This window comes from Nannospalax galili, unplaced genomic scaffold, assembly GCF_000622305.1.
Source record: "Nannospalax galili isolate Female #2095 unplaced genomic scaffold, S.galili_v1.0 scaffold255, whole genome shotgun sequence".
NCBI classification, from domain to species: domain Eukaryota; kingdom Metazoa; phylum Chordata; class Mammalia; order Rodentia; family Spalacidae; genus Nannospalax; species Nannospalax galili.
Window position 1 is genome coordinate 2,821,315 of NW_008338999.1, and position 8,500 is coordinate 2,829,814.

The window sequence follows — 8,500 nt, forward strand, 5'->3', positions numbered from 1 at the left end:
GTGTACCACTGTTCTTTTTTTTTTTTTGAGGAAGAAAATTGCAAGTTTTGCTAGTCTGATAGGTGAGAGGTGATAGTTGGGATTTGTATTTACTGTGGGCAGGGTTAAATAAACATACTTTTTGGATTATGAAATCTACTTCTACCAAGAACCTCTCTGACTTGTATGCCTTTGTGCAGGATAACAAGTCTTTAATTTTTAAAAAGTCTGTATTTGAAGTTTAGATTTCCTTTTTGATTCAGTGATTTATTTTAAAATTTTATCTGATTAAACTAAAAAAATTGAACTTGATCCTATTTTTCTTTTCCATTCTTTTTATTAAAAGCATCTTACTGTGTTTGGCCAAGTACGGAATTTATTGTATTCATATTGTAGTGGATTATATGTTTTTATGAATTTCATGGACATTTAAATAGAATGATTGAGCAAATTGGTATTAGAATGATGTGTAGCTGTTGGAAGGAAACAGATTTTTATGTGCGCTGTAGTCTACCATCTTGAACTTTCTGCTTTTTTTGTTTTCTTGTTCTCCCCCCACCCCCTTCCAGTGTCAGGGCTATCTGGTCAAAAAGAGTATGATCCATATTTTCATCAGATGCATATTCCTGTTCTATAATACTGAGTATATAGTGTCTTTTAAAAAGATAAGTCTTGTGGCTGGACAGGTAGTTAAGCAGTTAGAGCACTTGCTACTCTTACAAAGCAAGTGAGTTCAGTTCCCAGGATTCATATTGGACAGCTCACAACCACCTGTAACTCCAGCTCCAAGGGATTCCACACCCTCTTCTGGACTCTCAGGGTACCTGTGCGCACATGGCACATACACAGGTGTGCATGCGCACACACATGCGCGCACACACACACACGTACACGAAATAATAAATCTTTAAAAAAGAAGTCTTATCTAAGTAGGAGTGATGGCTAGAATGAGGCATTTTATGTAGTATCAAGTTATATCTGTTGCTTATGAAATAACTTTGTGATAGCTTTTAAGGTTTTACTTTGTGTTTTTGAGTGTGGGCCCGAGTACACTGTGGTGTGCATGTGGGGGTCAGTGGACAACCTTCAGAGTTCCTTGCCTTCCACCTTGTTGAGACAGTCTCGTTTCTGCAGCACTCCAGGTTAGCCAGCTCAGACATTTCAGGGCTGTTCTCCTGTCTCTTGTCTTCCACCGGAGTACTGGGATTACAGATGAGTGCCCACACATCTGTCTTGGGAATATGAACTCTGCTCTTCAGGCTTGTGGTTTTACTTGCTGAGTCATATCCCTAGCCTAGGATGGTGTCTTAATATACCATGTTGATTGTAGTGTGTTGTAGTTATTTCTTACTTAATTTTTATGTTCTTTCACAAAAGTGACTTGTTTGGGGTGACAACTCACCTTGGTACCTTTTCCTTGTTTCCTCCTGGAATCTTCTGTTAAACTTTTTCTAAGAATTTGGTAACCATTAATCTACCATTTAAACAAGAAACTTGAATGTTACCAAATTAAGTGCACAGCTCTTTGCTTTTCCTCTGTCTCTATATTCCTGCCACAGTGTCTTCTGTAGTTGTTTTTTTTTTTTTTTCTTTTTTTTCTTTTTCCATTGTGGGTTTCTCATGTAAGTGAAAAAAACCCACATTTTGGCTTTCTATGTTCATTGACTGTTCTGTTCTAAGCACTCTTGGGTTGAAGATCCTGCCCCCAGAATTGTTTCTGCATTAAATGTGTGCAGATTTTTAAAATTTCCTAAACAATGCAATATATCTGGTGTTTATATACTATTTATATTGTATTAGGTATTATAAGTAATTTAGAGATTTAGTATTTACTTTGGAAGAAGTGTGCAGGTTACAAGCAAATCTATTTCATACACAGGACATGAGTGTTCATATATTTTAGTATCCTTGATCCTAAAACAAATTCCCATCAGACACTTAGGAGTTGTAGTTGTGTGTGTGTGTGTGTGTGTGTGTGTGTGTGTGTGTGTTTATGTACACATGTACACAAGTATAGTACATTTTATGAAAATAGTGTACTCAAATAATGTCTTCTATAATTTGTGTCTGTTTTTGTTTTTTTTGAGACAGGTCTTACTCTCTAGTCTAGGCTCCGTTGGCCCTCACTGTATACCCCAGGTTAGCCGCAGTCCTTCTGCTTCAGCCCCCAAAGTGTTGGGATTAGTAGTGTAAGCCATTGTACCTGACTGTGGCTATGACTTCTCTTTTGATTCAATAATGATTTTAATAAATTAGTGCAATTATTATGTGTAGTTGCATAATATTGTTGAGAGCACTCTGTGAAAATACTCAGTTTATTTCTTTGTGGATATTTGGGATAAAGTTTTAACCGTGAACAATGCTGCTTTGCACAGCATTGGTATAGCTGTGGCATTATTTGAGTGTATGCCTAAGGATATATATTGCTGGCAGCTGAGTATGTTAAACTTTACCAGACAGCAGTAGATTATTTTTCAGCATTTCATTCTCAGAAGTGTCATGTATCTAATTGTTCTTGGTTCTTTATTTAATTTCTGAATTTTTTTTTTTTGTCTTTTTTGAGGCAAGGTCTCCCTGGTAGCCCCAGATGGCCTGGAACTCAGTATATAGACCAGGCTGGCCTCGAACTCACAGAGATCTGCCTGCCTCTGCATCCTGAGTGCTGGGATTAAAGGTATGCGCCACCACGTCCTGCCTTAATTTCTGAATTTTTGGTAATCTGGAATGTTGTGATTCTTTGGTTGTTGTATTTCCTGCATTACTGATGAGGTGCACATTGTTTTTTGTGTTTTCATTTTTGGTATTTCTCCTTATGAAATCTTACAAAATCTGTATATGTGTCTTTTGCTTAATTAAAAAAAAATCTGTTTTTCTGATTTTATAGTTTAAATATATTGTGCCTACTAATTTCGTTGGCTGTTGATGTTCCTAATATTTTTTTTCCCATTTGTAGCTGTCACTTTTTGCTCTTTTGATGAGTACTACTAATTTTATAAATACAGCATTTTAATATGGCCACATGTTCAGTTGTTTGCATGCTGGTTAAAACTATATGAGCCCATTCCTTACACATTTAAAATTTTCCTTGTTCTGGATGCTATTGGTTGATTGTTGAAAGCCCTTATAACAATCTGTTTGAAAAACTGCTTTTCTTCTCCTTTGCTGTATCTAGCAATAGTCATCCGAGAAATCTGACTCCAAAAGTTTTGAAGGTTTCTCCCTATCAGCAAACAAGCAATGAATTCTGTGGTAGCAGATACCAGCCAGGGTGTCCAACCAAATGTCCTGCAATTTTATTCTGACGTTGTTTACCTGTATAAATAAGGCTTCAGATTCTACAAGTTGAGGGGCCAGTCCTCAAATTTCCATTTTGGCATCACAGTCAGGATTCCTCAGGAGTTTCATGTTGATTCTGAATGTCTGGTTCTCACAACTGCCTTCAGTTAATTTACTAAAGCAAAGGACTCAAACACACACATTTACTCGTTTATTAGAAAGGAGTTTTATAAAACATAGGATAAAGAGATTCTCAAGGTGAGATATGGTAGAAGAGATACAGAGCTTCTCCAGCTGTGCCACCCCCAGGAACCAGTACATGTTAAGCTGCTTGGAAGCTGGGATGATCCTTTTGTGTTTTAGTAGTGGCTTCATTACATAGACATGATTGATCATTGGTCATTGGAGATCAGCTTAACCCTTATCCCCTACCCCTTTTCATCCTTGGTTGTCTTCCGGTGACCCCCCTCCCCCCCGTCCTGAACTTAACACACCAAAAGGAAAAGGTATCATTTTTATAAGGATTTTCAGAGGTTTTTAAAATCAGGAAATGGAGATGAAGATCGTGTGTGTGTGTGTATTTATATGTATATCTTTCACAATAGCGTACAAACTTCTAATAGCTTTTAAACTTTAATTGTTGTAATAGTTTTTTACATAGAGATGTGACTACAAAGGTTTTTATAAAATATTTTATTATTTTATTTTAAGCGTATGAGTGTATTGCCTGCATGTATGTAAGTGCACCTGTGTTGTGCCGTGTCCACAGAGGTAAGAAGAGAGTATCTTATCTCCTGGAACTGGAGGTACAGGTGGTTGTTAGCTGCCATGTGGGTGCTGGGAATCAAGCCTGGGTCCTCTGCAAGAGCAGCTGGTGCTCTTAAGCACTGAGCCCTTTCTAGCCCTGACTAGAAAGTTTTAAAGTTTTAAATTTATCTGAAAAATCCTTGTATATTGGATATGGCTTACCCCCCCCCCAGTAATAATAAATTAATAAATACAATTTGTTTAAAAGTTTTTCTCAGGGCTAGAGAGATGGCTCAACAGTTAAGAGCACTGATTGCTCTTGCAGAGGACCTGGGTTCGATTCCCAGCACCCCCATGGCCGCTAACAAACTGTCCTTAACTCCAGTTCCAGGGGAATCTGAAGCCCTCTTCTGACCTCCGTGGCATTGCACGACACAGGTGCACTCACATACATGCAGGCAGTACACTCATACACGTAAAATAAAAATAATAACTAAAATATATTTTAAAAAGTTTTTCTCATAGAAGTTCCTCTGGTGTAAGAAAATGGCTTCAGTGAGCCAAATTTCTTCCATCTTGTATTGCTAATCCCTCTACTTTTGTTCTTAGCTGTGCCTGGTTGATGATGTGTAACTGTGTAGTTTTCTTTTTTCTTCTTGGTTATTCTGCCTGCTGGTTTGTCTATTTTGTTGTCAGTTTTAGAAATTTTAACTTTTGACTTTATTGATTCTATTTCATGTGTCGCTGTTTTGTGTATTTTTATTGGTTGTATGAGGAAGTGCTTTCCTAGCTTTTGCTAAGTAGTTAGTACTCTACCTGTTCACCTCCTTCCCCCTGGTGACAAGGATGTGTATCTTCCTTTTCTATGAATCTAGTTTGCCTCAGGAACTTGTTAGTTTTGTCTTTGCCCCGTGTCATGTTTTCCTAGGCTGGCATCTTCAGGTACTGTTTGGCTAGTTGTAAGTCTTGAATTCTAGCAGAGCCTCTGGACTCTGAACTTGAGCTTCCAGGTTTTGCTTGCCTTCTTGGCAGACCTAGCAACTCTTCTGCCTAGGAGTGATAGAAAATTGTTGGATTGGCTTATTAGAAGGAGAAGAATATTCAGTAACAGAAAAAAAAATCAAATTTATATCTTTGAAATTAATGCCAAATGGCTTCTACTCTACTCTTGCATTTTAAAATTTTGCTTCATCTTCTGGTTGAAATAAAATTTAATTCTCTTTTGAGTATTTTCCTAATTATTTCTGTGGGATAGTTTTTGTTTGTTTGTTTGTTTGCTTGCTTTGTTATTTTATTTGGTTTTGAGATCAGGTCTCATTATGTACCCCTGGCTGGGCTAGATCTCAGGAGAGGCACCTCCCCAGTGCTGGGATCAAAGGCATGTGCCACCATGCCTAGCTCTGTGGGATACTTTTTTGTTTTTGTTTTTGTTTTTGTTTTTTCCTAAATAATCATTGGTACTACATAGATGGAAAAGTTTCCATAATCACACTGTTTACCAAGAGACATCTTTCAGCAGCCTTTAATAAAGTAAGTGCACCCATATTGTGCAGTGCCATTAATTAATACTTCACGCAAAACTGTCCTCTCAATGTGGTAATTTTAACATTTACCAGTATTGTAGAATCACCTCTCTTGATCATAAAAGTGGTAAACTTTTTACTCAGTGAAAAGGCAAGCATAATTTTTATAGAATGTAGTCTATACAAATATTCTTCAGTATTTTTTACCCATTCTCAAAATTGTGAATAATTTGATAATTATTTTGACTCAATTGTGATACATGTTAAATGTACTCTCAACAGCAGGTATGAAATAAAATGAACAATGACTGCCTCATAAAAATTTAAGAACTCAAAAAGACCTCACCATACATGAAGATCTTTGCAGTGGAGGAAAAGAGCATTCTGCATGCAGAGTTAGAATTAGATGCTTTCATTTTGTTTAGTAGACCCAAGATTTCACACGTATCACATTCCAGAATTATAGTCCACAGGGTGGAAGAATTTTCATTTGCAAGTAAGAAACAGTTATAGGATACACTGGTATCCTACATTTGGAAAGATGTCAGTGTTTACTTTTGGAAAGTGAGGCGTGGAGGGGGTTATAATGTTTAGAGAACTAAGCCTTTGAAAGGGGCTCTGGCTCTTTTCAGGTAAAGCACTAGGGTTTCATCAGTTCTTTTCCTCACGTATTTTTTCTTTTCCCCCTTTTGCTTTTAGAATCTGATAAGAAATTCTGTTATATATAGAGGACTGGTTTTATTCTCTGTAGGGAATTTTCCCGTCCTATAGTTGGAGGTCGATTTTGTGTATGTAGTGATTTGATTTCAGTTGTTTGATCCAAGAGCAAAGCTTTTCCCAAATATATTGATCTTCCCTTTATAGTTTCATTTATCTTTGGTTATCTTTGGTTATCTTTGGAAAATATTAAGGGACTATTCAAGCATCAGTGTAAAACTGTGTGCTGGCTCTTACCCCGTTTTTGGATCTGCCCTTGATTCTAAGAGGGTGTGCTTCGTGCTTTTGCTTTCTCTCTTGTAATATCTTTTTGCTTGATAAAATACATTTTGATTACTTGCTCACTTACTTTAAAGAAATAAAAGCTAAATAAAATTGTGTGCTATCTTGACTAATGTGGTGTAACACCATACTGTCTTGACTGGGAACATGAGTCAACCCTCTGTTGGGTATATCTGTGCTCTGTATGTTATCTGCCCATTCTTCACTTAGTAGCCACCTCAGATGATAGACAACAGATTGATTCTTGTGGTACTTATGTTCAGGTTAACATTTATTTTGCTTAATGACTGCAAAGATCCTGAGCAGTGATGCCAACGAGGAAGCAAGGGATAAAATCTGAAACGACAGACTAGCTCTGGTACTTTATAGTAATGCTGCAGAGCATATAGAAGAACTGTGAAAGCAGGGTTTGGTACTATTCAAGCCTTCAGGCATCTGTTGGGGATATTGGAACATCCTTCTCTCTCAAAGGGGACTATAGTTAAGTTGCAGGCGTTAATAGTAATAAACTGTATTCACCATTAGGAGCTTTCTGCTTCTGTAACAGATTTGTCAGATTAACTTAAAACAGAAAGTATTTCTTTCCCCTTCTTTCTTGAGATAGTGTCATGATGTAGCTCAGGCTGGGAACAAGGAGTGCATGATTCTCCTGCCTCAGCCTTCCCAGTTCTGGGACTGTAGATAGAGCTCACTATGTATGCCCTTTGGAGAGGTTTATTTTAAATACAAGAGTCATAGTTATGGAGATTTCAGTCCATTATCAGTTAATAAGCCCATTCTTTTTAGATTGTGATGGGACAGTGCAGCATTGCAGGAGTACCCAATACCAGAGGGCTAATTCACTTCATAGTTGGGGGTTGAAAAAGCAAAGAAAGGGTGTGGGATCTTAGTTTCTCCCCCAGGTTCATGCCTCCAGTGACTGGGAAAATTTCCTGTTAAACCTGAGTTCTTAAATATTCTACCACCTCTAAAGCCTTTATTTACATGGACCTTCAGAGTCACTTGTTTAAACTGTAGCATTAATTAACAGATATGTGTAAGCCTTACAGTTGATCGATTGACACTTGTGAATATTATAATGAATACCACTACTATGGGCCACTTTGGTAATCACTGCATTTTTTTAATCACATTTAATTTAAAGGACCACGATGCAGGTGTTAGCCTTATTTTCTAATGAAAATTTAAAACTGAGAAGAGTTAAATACAATTCATAGTTGATAACTAGAAGCTGATCTCTAGAGCTTTTTTATTATTTTTTTATTTTTGAGACAAGGTCTCCCTGAAGCCCCAGCTGGCTGAGTGCTGGAATTGTGCGCCACCACGCCCAGCTATATTGAATACTTCTGTAAGCATAAAACTGGGCAACATTATCTTTTTTGTTATTGATGATAAACTAATGTTTTAGCACTGTACTTGGAGATCTTGTTGAAATTGCTTGCTAGGACCCCATTCTCAGAATTTCTTATCTAGTAGGTAAAATGGACAGACCTGAAAACATTGTCAAGTTTTTAGGTCTGATGCTGATTTTAGAGATGTCGTGTTGAAAATCCCTTAGCGTACCTAATTCTGCTCATCATATCCTTATAAGGCATAACTGCTCTGCCAGGTACTATAAGCCTCAACAGGAAATTAGACTTGATAAAAATATTGTATTAATACGGATGGCTTGAAACTTTGCCTTTATTTTCTTCTACTTGTGTTTCTTTGAGAATTTGAGCCTAATGAGTAGAAGAGCTTAAAAATAGTTACAGGAGATGACATGGGTCTTGGAATTTATCTTGTCATATACTTTGAGTTTCAATACAAATTGCTGCACATTTCATGGTTATTTGGGATTTTGAGGACTTGTAATGCTTTGATAAGTTATCTTTGTCTATTTTTTTCCATTTTGATTTTTGTGTTTGACTTTATATTGATGAGTTCTTTTAAATGATTTATTTTAAATATTAATACCCATCTATATAAAGATACAC

At 36.9% G+C, this 8,500-nt stretch overlaps 1 protein-coding gene across 4 annotated transcripts in view; it reads left to right on the top strand.

The window, feature by feature from the left end:
* Ptbp2 (polypyrimidine tract binding protein 2) overlaps positions 1 to 8,500 on the top strand; it is a 71,954-nt gene that overhangs the window by 11,342 nt on the left and 52,112 nt on the right. The gene's annotated exons all lie outside the window — the stretch shown is intronic.